Source organism: Trichechus manatus, unplaced genomic scaffold, assembly GCF_000243295.1.
Source record: "Trichechus manatus latirostris isolate Lorelei unplaced genomic scaffold, TriManLat1.0 scaffold00027, whole genome shotgun sequence".
In the NCBI taxonomy this organism is placed as follows: domain Eukaryota; kingdom Metazoa; phylum Chordata; class Mammalia; order Sirenia; family Trichechidae; genus Trichechus; species Trichechus manatus.
This window is the reverse complement of record NW_004443963.1, coordinates 22,722,928-22,739,198: the sequence shown is the minus strand read 5'-3', so window position 1 is coordinate 22,739,198 and position 16,271 is coordinate 22,722,928.

Genomic DNA, 16,271 nt, shown 5'->3' with positions numbered 1-16,271 from the left:
GCATGTGTGTATACGTGTTGGGGAATGTGTATTAGGGAGGCAGAGGGATGGAGGAGGCAGGATTTGGGAGAGCAGGTTTGCTGGGCCACAGCAGAGAGCTTGGGCCAGGAAATCTTGAAGATCTCTGTGATGGGGTGGCAGTGGAAGCGGAGATGGAATAGCAACGTAAAATGCCCCATTACTGAAGTTCTCTGGTGACCCTGGACTAGGTGGGCAAGATACTGGGAAGCCAGGTTGACTTCCCTGGCCTTGGTGTATCCTCGTATGCTATAAGGATGGATGAGCCTGGATTCCACGGGCCAGTGAGCCACGGCTGGGTGGAGACAGCTGCTCAGGCCATGAAATGCGGGTAAGAGGCCTCTGGGGGTCAGTAGACAGAAAGAGAGAGGGGAAGACTAGGGTCTGAGAGGGAGGTAATGGAAAGACGGAAGGTGTTGGGACTTGTATCCTGGCTGTTCTCTTTACCTACCCTTATCATGGATTGAATTATGCATTTTAAAGCTGAAAAACTTCAATAAATTATCTGGTCTAGGCTTCTACCTTCAGAGGATATTATTTCTGCATTTCATAGGTGAGGCCTAGACAAGTTAACTGACTTGCCAGAGGTCTCCTGAGCAGAATATACTGAAAGGGGCACAAGGAGGCAGGTCTTCTGCCCTCTGGGGAGTAACCTGTTCCTTGCAAAACTGGGCCCCAAGCCTGACTGCCTCCTAAGGCAAAACCTGCAGGAGTTGGCACTAGAATGCAGCAACTTTATTCCTGGCTCTGCCACTTACCCACTCTGTGACCCTAGGCAAGTTACTTAACCTCTGTGTGCCTTAGTTTTGTTTTCTGTAAAATGGCAATACTAATAACTGCTTCTGTGGTTTATTATTGAGGATAAAATGATATTTATGCAAAAGAACTTTGTACAGTTATAAAGTTATAGATCTAAATGTATTTGACGTTTGAAACCATCCTCATCCTCATCTTTAATGTTTTCCCAGCATATTGTCTTCACACCTACTAGGCACATCAATCTCCTGCCTCCCAAGCCCTTTTCGCCCTCTCCAGCTGCTAAACCTGGCATTTACTTCTCTTTGATCTTGCTTTATACTCTCAATTCACCATTTCCGCTCTCCTTTCCATATATCCTCTCAGCACTTGAGGGGTCTGCCTTCTTTGCATTTCTTCTTTGCTCAGTCTGGTTTTCTTGTCTTGCGTGTCCCCTAACTTACCTCCCAGAGAGAAGAGTCCTGTCTCCTGCTTTTGGATCCTTTCCCTTGCCTCGGGGCTCAGGACAGGGCTGGGCTCACAGGGTGAGTACAAAGAATGGACACTAAAAGGTGCAAAGAGGTTGAGATAAAATGGGAGAGTGAGGGCTTGGGGGAGAGGGCACAAAGCTAGGTGTCTGCTTGTGAGACTCTTAACCTACATGCTGTATAATCCTTCTGCAGTGTGTTTTTATTACCTCCCCTGACCTGGGGAGGGGAAACAGTCACCTCGCTCCTGGAGCTATGGGTTAACCAGTACCAGTTGCCGTTGTATCGATTCCGACGCATGGCGACCTCATGTGTGTCAGAGTAGAACTGCACCCCGTAGGGTTTTCAGTGGCTAATTTTTTGGACGTAGATCGCCAGACCTTTTTTCTGAGTCACCTCTGGTGTACTTGAACCTCCAGCCTTCCAGTTAGCATTTGAGCACGTTAACCATTTGCCCTACCCAGGGATTCCCAGAACTGTGGGTTGTTGTTGTGTGTGGTTGAGTTGATTCCGACTCATAACGACCCTGAAGGACAGAGTAGAACTGTCCCATAAGGTTTCCAAGGCTGAAATCTTTACAGGAGCAGATCTCCAAGTCTTTTCTTCTGTGGAGCAGATGGTGGGTTTGAACCTCCAATCTTTTGGTTAGCAGCCGAGCCCTTAACCATTGCACCACCAGGGATCCTTTGAGCTATGGGTTAGAGGGGAGTTATTTTCCTAATATTTAGAGAGACTCTATTTTGCCCTGTCTGGAGGCCAATCTTCCCATGAAAAGAAACGACAGTGAAGAGAGAGGGCTTTTCTTTTCCTGTTTGGGGTGTGTGTGTGTGATGGGGAATGTGAGTTGAAGGAGATTCTATCATGTTTCTCTTCCCTAGCTCGTTTCTTCTAGCTTTTACTAACCTAGCTCTAAGAAAATCCTTCTCAAAGTTGATTCTAAATTTCTTTTGCTGAAATTAAGCCCATCTCTCCAGCAACCCTATGGCACAGGGTAGAACTGCCCCATAGGGTTTCCAAGGTTGTAATCTTTACAGAAGCAAGCTACCGCTTCTTTCTCCTGCAGAGCGGCTGGTGGGTTCGAATGGCCATTCAGTTATCAGCGGAACGCTTAACCACTGTGCCACAAGGGCTCCTTCTAGTGGAGGTACTTTTTAAAGTCCAGGATCTGGTTCAATGTCTTTTATAAAAGATGTGTTATATGTGGAGGAAGGTAAAGAGTGTCATTTGGAGAAGAAATGTAATTACCTAGCTCCTGGCTTTAATTACACTTAAGTAATTCTGAACTTTATTAAACTCCTCGTGTCCATGAGGGTGGGATGGACCTGGTGGGTTTTGCTCCCTGCTCCTCTCTGCAGGGCTTCTCTAGAGTTTCCTCCTCAGCCCCCGAGCCCTTCAGCCCACCAGCCTTTGGCTGCACACCACTTCTCCCACCTACAGGTGGCACTATAAATCAGCTCTCGCAGAAAGGAGGGTATCTCCTGTCCAGTCCTGGTGCTCTCACTGGCTCTCTTTATCTTTCCCAAGATCCTCTGGTTCCTTCTCTCCAAACTCAATGCGCTCTACTCCAGCACCACTTTTTTAGGATAACCTGCTTAGCTGTTTAGGAGAGAGGGGCTCTTTCTGCTGGGAGGCCCCTTCCCTTCTAAGAGTCTTACTAATTGCAAACAGGGAAAGCCTGGTCTGTGAGGTTAGTCGGCCCCCAGTTCCCTGGCTGGGTGGAGGGAGCCAGGAGCTGGGGGATTTAAAGTGCAATTTCCTGTACCTTTTTCATTTCCTGCTGGGGGTTGTGTCAAGCAATAAGCAAGGTGGGTGGCAAGGGCCAGAATGACTGGGCAGGTGGGTGATGGGCTGGGGGAGACTTTCCTGCATATACTCTTCTGCCATCTCCCCTTTTCCAGGTCTCAAGGTGAGTTCCTTGGGGACGGGCCACTTCATAAATCAGGACCTGACACTCCTCCCAGTCCCCCTTTTATATTTCCCAAGGTAAGGAAACTGAGTAGAGAAGAGTGGGAGATGATGCAGATCCAGTTATTAGAATAATAGACAATGGGGAACTTTAGAAATCAGATTTCCTCAGGTTACAGATGAGGAAACTGAGGCCTTGGAGAGGGCAAGTAACTTGCCTAAGGTCACATACCTGGTGGTGGGCCTGGGATTACCTGACTCTCATGATCACCTGTTCACTGCTTTTTCTTCAACCTGTGTGGGCTGTGAGTCGGTGATTGTGTGTGTGTGTGTGTGTGTGTGTGGCAAAGGGAGGAGGTGGGAGTTTGGTGGGGGGAAATGTAGAGGTATCCGGACAGCTAGGACTCCAGATCCTGGAACAGTCCTGGAGGGTTTTGTAGAAGAGCACAGGAAAGGCTTTTGTGAGTTGGTCCAGGAAACAGACCTATGGAGAAAGAGGAGGGGAGAGGGAGGCTCCATGGCCCCTGGAAACTATTAACCTTACATCTCTTCTTACCCTTTCCACAGTCAGAGGTGGATGAGGTGGGGGAGGGGGGCATGGCAGAGGACAAAGGAGCCAATTATTGAGTGAGTGGATTAATTGATTAATTGTCCAGAAGCTTCCAGTGTTCCTCCAACAGAGACATCCCCTCCCCCGACCACAGTCAGGCATGGCCTCAGTTGGCCTGGATTATTAATTAGGGCTTGAAGTCATTTAACGATGATTTCATTATCGATGTGCTGTCTGTCTCAGGCTCAGCCCGGTTGCCAGGGCGACTCTGATCGATTGTCTTCTTCCGGTCTCCTTCAAGTCAGCCAGCTCTTGCCTCTCTGGAGGCTGGCTGTTAGCGAGCACTCCCTAGCGGTCCTCTCTGGTATTGCAGAGCTTCCCAATTGCCGGCTTTGTGGGACCCACCCAAGGAAGAGACCTGGAGCTGCCTTGAGGGTCCTTCAGCTGGCCTGGAGCCTAGGCTGCTCAACGCTGGTCCCTATTCCAGATGTACTGACTTATCTACCTGTTGCCAGGGGCTCTGGAGATTGGACCTTCCTTTTCCCTGGTTTGTGAAGTCTCTCTGATTATATCCCCTGGTGACCTCTGCTCTCACTCCTTTGGGATGGGTGTAAGAAGAGGTAGGTGACTTTGGTTGTTGCTCTGCAGCCTCAGAATTTAGTCCAAACCACCTGTGTTAGGGTTCTTCCTGCTTCTAAAGAGACTCCTTGGAATCTAACTGTAACCAGTCATCTGGCCTCTGTGACCTTGAATGTGGCTGGTGGGGAAGGGGGGACGATTCCCCTTTAGACTGTGTGCATTAATGTTCTTATGGTCTCACTTAGCCCTAAGAGGACCTGGGAGAGCTAGTCTTTGCGTAGCTCAGCTACTTCCTCAGCCTCAAAAAAGGCCTAGGGAAGAAAGGGAAGGTTGAGGTTGCCATGCTCAGTTTTGTGTCTTCAGAAACTTGGCGGGTTACTCCATCACCAGTCCCTAAAAACATACATTCACGCATGTACACTGGCTTCAGGATCTCTTTTATGCCTTACTTTCTCCTTTCGTGGGTTTCATGTGTGTATTTGTAAGGGTCCATGGGTGGGGAGTTGATTGAAGGCATTGATCATGTCTTCTAGAAGGTGTCAAAATTGTTGGCCCCAAAGTAATGCACCGTCACTACTGTCGTGTATGTTTTGTGTGCTACTTATTTGCACACACAAAGCATATACATGATAGAAGCTCTAAATGCAGACATTTCCCCAGCCCTTACCTCTCACTCTTTTCCCAGTGATCCTCAACCAAAGCCTGTCCCCAACCCTCCCCACCCTCCCCTCAGAACTCGCCTGCCTGCCTCTATTTCTCTTTCCTCTCTTCCCCACTCTCTCTTGCACTGATTGTGTCAGGCTGCATTAGCTCTGGAAAATTTAGGGCTAGGCTTCAGGCCTCTCTTGACTGTAGCATTTTGGGGAGAGTATGGGGAGCAGGTTGGGTTTCCAGTTCTCTGCAGGGGTCTCTGAGATCCCTCTGGGTTGGCACTGGGAGAGAGCCCAGCGGCAGCAGCTATGGCAGCAGCTTCACCCTATCAGCTTTCTGGGCACATCCACCACTGAGCAGCACCTGAGAGGGGAACCAGCTCAGCAGCGAGCAGAGTGAGATTGAAGAGGATCATAAAGAAAATATATATCCTCCTCCCTGGCCTCACTCCCTCCTCCTGCTCTGCACTTGCCTCCTTCTCTCTCTTTGTCTTGCTCCCTCCCCCCTCTTCACTGCATTCCTGTTTTTCTTTGTTCCTTCTTTGCCTCCTTCACCTTCACCTCGTCAGGCAGGTTTGTCTGTCTGTCAATCTGTCTTTCTGTCTCCAAATATTTTTTGGTCTGAGTGTTTCTAGGACTATGTTGGCCATCAGCCCCTCTCTCTCCCTCCCTCCCTCCTTCAGTCTCTGAGAGTCTCTCATACCATCATATCTCTATGAGTTTCACTGTTGTGCGCCTTTTAGTTGTTGTCAGTCTCTCCCATGTCCTAGTTATTCTAGCTCAGGTCTCTCCATCTCCATCCCCTTCCATCTATCTCCTTGCTGCTGCCTCCCCCCGTGGCTGTTCTGATCTCTTGCCCTCCCTTCCATCTCTCATATTGGTGTCTCTTATCTCTCTCTCTTTCAGCTTCTTCCCTTGTCTCTGGATCACACCCCTGCCTGCCTCTCTCATCTTCCCTCCTCCCTCCCCTCAAGGTTCAGATACTTCATGTGAAATTACCTGGATGGGCTCCAACTGTCAGGTCCCCCATTCTGTACCCCTCCTCGAAGAGAGATTTATGGTTCCAGCTCTGTATCCTCTGCATTCCCCCCAGCCCTGGGCCAGTTCTTTTCATTACCTGGTGATTATCTGGGGGCCATGGCATTTCCTCCAGCCTCCCACCCTCTACCCAGTAGGCAGTGAACAGCACAGGGAGAAAAGGGAAGGGATTGCTCTTGGGACCAGATGCAAGGACATGGAGACCCTCCCCCTGCACCCGCCCTTCTTTCCCTCAAGCAGATGCACATCTGGGAAAATCCCAGCTTGAGGCAGGGGAAGACAGCCTAGGACTGTTGGAACAGACATAAATCAAACACCCAGATGCCCCTCCCCTACTGTTTTGTCATTACAGCCATCTTTCCAAATCCTGCTTGTCTCCTTTGCCTCTAGAAATTTTTGGCTCTGTTGTCTTGACTGGGATCACTCATTCACTCCCCAGCATAGGGCCTGGTACAAAGGGGTGCTCAATTAATGCCCTTGGTCAATGTCTAATGGAGACATTAGGGCTAGGTCAATACAATTTTAGGTTTTCCTCAGTTGGAGGTTCTTCCTGAGATCTGGCCACAATTCCCTGTGCTCCAATTTCAATACTACTCTGTCTTAGTATAGTTACTATAGTTAGCCCATACCTCTGCTGGGTCCTGCCTACTCTCTCCTCACCCTAATCTTTCCTGAACCTAACTTAGGGTTGAGAGGATTAACTGCACCATCAAATAAAGGCAATGATGTTCCTTTTTCATGAGGCTGATGACTTTTGAGGTGATCACTTGTCCATTCAGCCCTACCTTCTCCATCCCTGGCAGTTCACAGTCTCAGCTCTGTTTGAGAATTAACATCCAGGGAAGGAAGAGGTACCTTCCCTTGGTCATCTGTTTTAGGGTCTTAGAAGCCCGACTTTTTCTGAATGTCTAGATTCTAGGGCACAGGAAGCTTGTGGAAAGCAGAGACTATATCTTTTTCATCTTTATTTTCTCAAGCATAATGTTGAGTGCATGTTCAATTAACCAAACCCATACCAGTTGCCCATGAGTCTATTCTGACTCACGGCCACCCCACGTGTGTCAGAGTAAAACTGTGCTCCACAGGGTTTTCAGTGGCACCTCTGCATGTACTCTAACCACCAACCTTTCTGTTAGCAGCTCAGTGCTTTAACCATTTGCACTACCTAGGGGCTCAATTCAATTAGCATATGCTGTGAATGCTGAGTTCCTGGGGCAGGAAGTTCCTCATGCTGAGGCTTAAGCCAGTTACCTTTTAGTTTTTTCTCTGGGGCACTGGGAAATGAGGGTGAGGGTGAGGGGGTGGGTGGTGGTAGTAGAGGAATCTAGTACAAGTTTCCTGGGAGAGGGTGGGAGATAAGGTGCTTTCATCTTTGTTTAGGAGTCCTGGTGGTGCAGTGGTTAAGAGCTTGTCTGCTAACCAGAAGGTTGGCAGTTCGAATCCACCAGCTGCTCCTTGAAAACCCTACAGGGGAGTTCTACTCTGTCCTACAGGGTGACTATGAGTCAGAATCCACTCGACAGCAATTTTTTTTTTTTTTAGTCTTTGTTTAAGGGACTCCTGAGAGGAGATTCTTGATCTGGATCTGAGACTGACCCTCAGATAACCACAGGTGGGGCTCTGTCCCCTCCCCAGCTTTGCCTTCAACCAATCAGTACCCCTCCTTACCCAGACCTTGCCCCTTATGATCGTTAAGGTTGTGTGTCAACTTGGCTGGGCCATGATTCTCAGTGGTTTGGCAGTTATTATGTAGTTTGGCAGTCGTATGATGATGTGATCATTTCCATGATGAGATTCGTTATAATGTGATCACCTCTGTGATGGGATCTGCTGTGAGTGGCCAATCAGTTGAAAGGGAGTTTCCTTGGGGGTGTGGCCTGCGTTGAATATAAGTGGACTTTCTGGAAAGGCTGGAGGGCTTTTACTTGCACTGGATCCTGCAGCTGACTCCTGTTCATCTGACCTCGGGATCTTGGAACTTGAGCTAGCAGCTTACCTGACATCTAGCCTACTGATCTTGGGATTCGCTGATTTTTGCAGCCTGTGAGCCAGAGCCCTGCTGTCTGACTTGCTGATCTTGGGTTAGCCAGCCCCAATGGCTACATGCATCAGGAGAAGGCTCCAGCCTGATCCACGTTCCAGCCTCTATAGCTGTGTGAGTCATTTCCTTAATATAAATCTTTCTCTCTCTATATATATTTATATGCTTTACTGGTTTTCCTTCTCTAGAGAACCCATCCTGTAGTGATTTTCCCAGTTCCAGAATGCATAATTGGAATAGATATACTTAGCAACTGGCAGAACCCCTACATTGGATCCCTGACAAATGGACCCTTGAACGTGTGCTTACTTCTAAATCTATTTTCTGTTGCCTACTGCCCAACCAGATTCCAGCTAAGCCCCAACTCTGTGTCCTCGCAAAGATCAGGCCCCAGAACCTGTCCCCAGTACCCACCTCCAGGCTTTCTTCCAGGATTTTGGGCTATGCCTCCTCCTTCACACTTTCCTTTCCCTAAGTCTCGCTTTCCGGCCCCACCCCCACCCCCACCCCTGTTTCCCACCTCCCCAGGGCCCTGCCTCCTTCTGGTGTTGCTTGGCCAGGTAGGCACGTTGCTGGACTTGTGTTCATACTTGATATCCCCTGGTCTGAGTTTGCATTTTTCTCCTCAGGTCTTCCTCCTCTGAAGTTGAAAAAGACCATAGGTAAGTGATTACTGTGGCCATAGAGTTGGTAAGAAAATTGAGACAATGTCAGGGAGTAAGAAGGCTGGATATGCAGCAGCCAGAAGAATAAGCCCTTTGGCATTTGAGCAAGGGGGATTCCACAGTGCCAGGGCAGGGCTGTGGATTGGGGGTGCAGACCAGGGGCCCTTGTTGGCTTGAGGAGGGCAGGTAGGTTTGCTGCCACTGGAGTGATATGGAGGCCAACACTCTATTTTTCTCCAAACCGAAAAAGTCCTTGGCAGAGTTGGTTCCAGGTAAATATGAGCTAAACAAAACCCAAACCCATTGCCTTCAAGTTGATTCTGACTCATAGTGACCCTATAGAACAGAGTGGAACTGTCCCATAGGGTTTCTAAGGAGCAGCTGGTGGATTCAAACTGCCGACCTTTTGGTCAGCAGTCATTGCTCTTAACCACTGTGCCACCAGGGCTCCAAATGTGAGTTAGCAGAGGTTATTATCCCTCCAGAGTTCTTCCCTCCTCTTTGCCATGCCCTCATTCCTGGCTTTCTTTTTCTGGCCTGGTGTAAAACCAAAACAACCAAACCCACTGCCATCAAGTCAATTCTGACTCATAGTGACCCTATAGGACAGAGTAGAACTGCCCCAAATGGTTTCCAAGACTGTAATCTTTATGGAAGCAGACAATAACATCTTGCGAAGTGGCTGGTGGGTTTGGCCGTCTGCCGACCTTTTGGTTAACAGCCTAATATTTAACCACTGTGCCACCAGGGGTCCTTATGTAGGGCTCCTCGTGTAGGACTTGCTGTATTCATTTTTGTCTTCTCACAGGGTCCAGTACATAATATGCTTAAGATATGTACTTTGAATGAATGAATATTCTCCCACCTGGGGCTGCTGCCTCGTTCATATTTTGCTACCCTTTCTCACTTTAGTTTCTGAAACTATCTGTATCTCATTGTAAAAATGGCATGGGGGTGGTGTCTGACCTCCTCTAACTTCATAAAGGGTAAGGAGAACCAAGATCAACAGTCCAAGGCTGATTCTTGTGAGGTGGAGGTCAGACATGCCTCCTCTCTCCACCATCTTTACCAATTCTGACACCAACTGTCCCTCCCATGGCACTCTCTACTTCTCTGCTGAGTTTGATAATTCACATTCGTTGCAATGGTTACAGAGAACTCACAGACCATACTCATGATTATGGGGTTTATTAGAGAAGTAACAGGTTACAATTCAGGTTCAGGATGCTCAGGATACAGTTCTTCCATCAGGACAGGCTTTCCTCAGCCATGCTCACAGGCACACCTCTCTGGCTCTCAGCCTCTGCCCTGCTCGGACAAGTGTTACAAACTTTCAGCTCTGCCATAAGTGCCCAGAGGCACCCTACTCTGCTAACAAGCTTCCTGCCCAAAGGCACTCAGCTTTCTTGCTCCACGGGCCGGGAAGCCCACCACACCATCTCCTGTCATTCTTTCTCTGCCACCACTTCTCGAGAGCTCTCTGTCTTTCTCTGTCTCCTGGTTCCAGGAGCTTCCAATGCAGGGATCTCAGGTCCAAAGGATGTGCTTTCCACTCCTGGCTGTTCTTCCTTGGTGATGGTGGGATCCTCTCTGCTCTGGAACTGGCTATCTTTTAAGCCTAGCGGAATGGCAATACTGACCAATCCCCTTGGTGGGCCACAATGATCTTATTTGCACAGTTCTAATCAATCATTTGGATGGGAGTTACAAGACCATGGTGAGAAAGGCCACACAGGAAAATGATCCATCACACCGAATTCATCTTCTTGGGGACGGTTTTGATATGTACTTTCCAGACTATCATCTCCAATTTGATAAGGCGGTCTGTATAAAGGACTTTCATGATCTTTTTCCTAGGTGCTTAAGGAGCTAGATATGCATTTCTATAGCTGCTGAAGTTAGTTTCCCAGCCTTTCTTATCTAATTTAAAAAAGAGCAATGGTGGGGATTATAGGCCAGATAAGGCTGCAGAAAGAAAGATTACCAAGTCCCACTGGGGTATGGCTGCCTAACCTGTTGCCATCCAATTGATTTAGATTCATAGAGACCCTATAGGACAGAGTGGAACTGCCCCATAAGGTTTCCAAGGCTATAATCTTTACAGAAGCAGACTGCCACATCTTTCCTGTGGAGGGGCTGATGAGTTCAAACTGTCGACCTTTTGGTTAGCAGTCGAATGTTTTAACCACTGTGCCACCAAGGCTCCTTGGTGGCTGCCTAAGGGTCTTTAAAACACTATGTGAAGGCTTCTCTGAGGTCCCAAGTATGTTGCAAATGAGCCCAGTGCTAAATAAACTTTGAAACTTGATAACTCTGTTCTCTCTATTGGAATCTATCAATTTTATGTACATGACAGACGTGGATTTATTAACTGATAAAGGAGTGGAGGAGAAGCCCAAAATAGGACGGGCCTCTGGAGTCTTAAACTGCTCCCTACGTCAACACGTACACATTGGGCAATATCCCAACACTAGAAGCCCAGACAACACTTATTCATGCATGTTACCTGTTTTATTGATTATATGTATCAAATGTTTAATTCTGAGCTGACTTTCCCTTGCCTTCTAAGAGCTCTTGGGCTACTTCTTTCCATTATCAGTTGATATGTGATGTGTGCCCCAGAAGGTAGACTCATTTTAACCATAGTCAATGAAAATCATGTAGAAAGGCTAATTTCCTTAAAAAAGTATGTTCCAAATTAATAAAAATGATTTTTAGGTTATATTCCTTTGGCTTATCGTCACTTTTTTTCTATTACTATCACGAAAATCGTGAGGTAGACTGGGGATTAGAGAGAATGGGAGAATGGGGCTAAGGAATGTCCTCTAAAAAGCATGGTGCTAGAGGCTCTTTGTTATACATTATGATGCATGGGCTGGGAGTGGGTCAGTTGAATCTTGGTTAGAGAAGTCATATTGATCTATATTTGGATAAGAACTCAGGACTTTGAGGTATGATGCAACCTATCTCCTTCACTTGACTTGCATGATCTGGTGTTTTTCTTAAACAAAACAAACTTTCCAAAGAAGAAAGTGGAGGGAAGGGTGTGGAACATCCCTATGAGAGAAACCATTCAAAGTCTAGTCAGAAAAAGGGCAGAGAGGAAAGACAGCCAACCACTTTACATGGGAGGACAGAATGACACATTTAAAGATGTGAAGGAAGATAGCGAGAGAGATGGTTGACATTTCCCAAGCCCTTTTGTGTGTGGTGCATTATCCTGGGTGTTAGGAGGAGGTACAGGGAAGAAAGGGCCATAGGCTGTGACCACTGGCAACTACTAGTCTGAAAATAGAGGCAGGGTGTAGTAATAGATGGGACCACTGGATGGATCTTTAGATTCTTTGCTTAGAAGGGAAGGAAGAATTTTGGGGAAAAAACAGAACCAAGGCAGTTTAGCAAGACTTCTTGGAAAGAATGAGTATGGATTAGGGCTCACTGTGGACAGAGGTCATCCTATGTTACAGCTGTAGATTGGAAGATACTGTGGGCAGGCAGATGCTGTTTTCTCCTGAGGACTTTTATTGGGAATTCTGTGTTGTTACGATGCTGGGTTGAGAAAGGGGGAGTAGAGAATCATAGGGGGAAGAAGAAGAGAAGAAATGGATTTTGACTGTTGACATCAATGTGTTGCATCCCTTTTCTAATCCTTTAATCTTTTACATCCTTCCTGGTTTTTCTCAGCTCCTTTACTGATTCCTGTTTGGAAAATCTAATCCTGATTCTTCCTGGTAGCCCATCTAGTTTCTGAAGAACTCTAAAAGCAGAAGCCCTGGCTTTTCTGACTTGTAAAGTTGATAATATTTTTTTGGTGTGATATAAATGCTAAGAATCTACAAAATTGGAGTCTGTCTACAAAATTGGAGTCTGGCCAAGAGCAAATCTGTGAATGTATCTAACGTCATGAATGAGGAGATTTGAATTTGGCTTTGTCTTCTCTGAAGTTATCCTAGAGGGATTGAAAAGCCACTTTGTTTACACCATCCCAGAAGGACACTAGATAATACGGAGTATATATAGCCTCCAGAAAAGCTCTCGCTATCCAACTGTTTACCCAAATAATAGCCCAATGATACTAGTGTAGTGTCTGCATGTAGTACAGACTCCATAAATAGTTGAGGAAAGGAAGCAAAATGAGTGTTTTGGATGGATGTCCACCAATTTGGGATTCAGCTCTGCCAGATTGGAATGGGATTTGAGAAGTGTAGTGGTGGGGTGGTAGGGTGTTTAGGTGAGTTGGAGGAGGGGGCTGTGTCTCCTTTTGGTCTAATGAGCACACAGGTGGGGGGCTGCCATAGCTTTCAAGTTCAAGTCTTGGTTGCAGCTAATAATATTTACTTGCAGAATTACCATCTCTAGGCTCAGTAGGAGAAGATGAGACAGCTTATACCCTAAGGAGTTTTCAGTTTAGACAGGGAGACGTAGTCCCCAAGTAACATTTCAAAAAATGCAGGACGAAGTAAGTTTATAGGTGGTGGGAAGATGTTGAGTAAGTAGTCAGTTTGGTGGAGTTATTCTTGGAAGACTCCTGGGGAGATAAGCTTGGATATTTCTTTTCTTTAGTATGAGCTGAATTTAGTTACTTCAGCTTTCTTTCCTACCTTTCAGGGAAGCTTTCTGAGCTTTACTTCTCTTTCCCCAGGGGAGAAGTAACATACTTATTACTACTGACTTTCTCTCTAACTCTTTTCCTTTTCTGCACAGATCAAGACTGAGAACTTTTATTACTATCATCCTTTACTACCTGAATCTGTATTGGTATCTATAGAAAATATTTAACTGGATCTGTACAGTTGGGCAAACTGGATTTTTCTGGCTGAAAGTATGTGTGGAGTTCGTTTTGTTTTGTTTTTGGTGGGGAGCATGGAAGGAAGGCCTAAATGAAGTTTGATTTATTGGATTCTAGCTCAAACTTCACTCCATTATGAAGATGTACCTTGAACTATATTTCCCTGGGAAACAGACAAAATGCCAAGATGGGATAATCCCTACCTCTTCCATTCAACCTTATCAGATTGACCAGAAGTTCATGGAAGATACTCCCTAATCTTGCCAACTCTGAAAAATGAAGGCCCTTCCACTCATCTTCCATCAATTATGAAGTCGTCTGGGATCTTGTCCTTGCCTGTGATATAAATACCTTGTAGTTCATTTGTAATTTAGGATTATCCTTTCTACTCCATGGTTTATATATCTTTTACTTCTTTTGGGAGGTGAGGAATTATCCATGAAGCACCATTAATTGTAAGTTCCCAGAGAAGAGAATTCTTTATATGCCACCATTTGTCCTGCGCTGTGTGTACATGAGTGCATAAGGAAGGTTTGGTGCTTTTAATGATCCAGGTGAAAAAAGACATTACTTTCGCTTAATTCCTTTGCAAAAAGAATCATGTTAGAACTTGACTTTTCTAATTTGGAACATTCCCTTTGTATTCACTTATACTTAATTGAAATCTGAGTTTTGATAGTTTGGACCCAGCCATCCACTTAGAAACTTTTAGTGGTTTCCATTTGCCGGAAAGACCAAAACCGTCTAATTCCTCACTTTAGACCCAAACTAAACTAAACGGAATCCATTTGTGTACTTATTTACCCACAGTACAGGATAAATAGTAGTAAATAGAGACAGTTCTCTTCTCTAGGGGCTTGCAATATAAGGACAGTTCATGGATACTTCCCCAACCCCCTTTACCCCCAAAACAAGTAAAATCCTATCGTAAACAATATTTAACCATTTGACTATTGGCCTACTCCTCCTTTCTGTAGCCTAACCTTAAATTTAGTTACTGCAGTTTGAGTACCATATCATGTTACTTAATGCCCAAGATGACTTATTTTCCAAATTAAATAAAGCAACAGAAGTAATAAACTCTTTGTTGTCTATCTGTGAAGTAGCTGGACATTAAGGGGATGATACTGGAGCAAATAATAGGTGTCACAGATAATGTACGTTGTTTCAGCCAATCTAGGTTACCACCTTTGCGTGTTCACTTTGTTGTAGTGAAAGAATCTTGGACCTGAGTTCTTTTTGCAGTCCTGAAATCACTACATTGGGTTGTCGATTCTGGGTTGCTTCCTTGGCTGTGGCCAGTTAACTCTTTGTACCTTGGGCTTCAGCTGGGGAAGGAAAGACAAGCTGAAAGTTTCATCAGGCAGAAGCTTTGCTTTTCCTCTCCACCTTACTATCTGCTATTTCTACCCTGTTTCCTAACTGGACATTTTCTCAGTGGAAAATTCTAGGCCAGTGAGTTATGCAATTCTGTTGTAATGGCCTACTGTGCAAGAGACTTGTATTTAGCGCTGGGCTAGTCAAAGGAAGGAGGAAAGGATGGAAGAGGCTGGACACACATTCAAGACACAGACACAGGCAGTGCAGCAAGGAATGAAGTGGCAGCAACTAGTCAGAACTCTGGACATTAATAAGAGGGGATAGCAGGGAGAGAGAGTGTACTAGAGAGATCGTCTATCTGTAGGGGTGGTTAGAGAAGCTTCCTGAAGGAGAGGCATGTTGAACAGCATTTGGAAAGTGGGTGTTTTAGGCAGAGAGGGACACTCTGTGTGAAGATTGAGGTGAATGACAGCAAGATGTGCTCGTCAGAACTACAGAAAAGGTTAATAGTAGAAGAAAGGGGTTGAAGAACAGTGAAAAGAAAGCCCTGGAAATACAGTGTTAGAAGTTTGTATTTAACAGGGAGCAGGAAGCTGTAGGTCTGCTTGGGAGAAGGTGTATGTGTTTATGTTGTTTTTCAAGACTTGAGGAAAGTGTCATTTTCCAGAAGGAGGGTAGAGGGCACTCACACTTCAGTTATCTGCTGCGCTGCAGCAATCAGGATGAACGTGATTTAGGGCTGTGGCTGCTTTCAGAAAAGTGCAGCACTCCCTGATGGCTGCTAGGGTGGATCTGAGAGGATCTCATTGTTTCGAGTTACTGATTTTAGAGGCCTGGAGAATAGATCAGGGAGTACAGCAGGAGGCTATATAGATACAGATATATAGTCTTTGCAGTCTGTTGGAACCTACTAGCTAGAAGTCTAGTGAGGATAAGGTGCTAAGTGCCAAAGGAACTCTATGTAAGTAGAGTTTAATTGAGGGTGAGGCTAGTGATCCCCAGATATCCAAAACCAGTGTTTTCAGTTGGGACTCCTTAGGTTTAATGCAAATTTTCATGCAATTTCCCTGAGCAAAATCAGGTTCCTTTGACTTTTAGGCTGTTTTGTCCATCGCCTTCACTTTGGGCCTGCCTGGGGCTTTCTTGCTTTGGAAACTAAAAGGGAAAGGTGATCCTTTATCTTCTCTGTTGATCTTCCTAGACTGATTGTTAAGAATACCAGTTGCTCCTTATTGTGAGTCTGTATTTCTTCAGCATCTTTTATTTTTTAAATGATGAGGAGACCAAAAAATAGAAACACTAAGAGGTCAGTGTTGACGCCTGATGTCCACTGACCTTTGCACTTATTTCCATGGATGATTAACAAATACTAAGAAAGTGCTAGGTGTTGTGAACTCGGAATTGGACACAGATGTGGATCACAGTGGGGAACACTAATGCCCATTTTCGATATTCCACCAAGTCAGGTCTCTGGTTGCCAAGAACAATCAAAC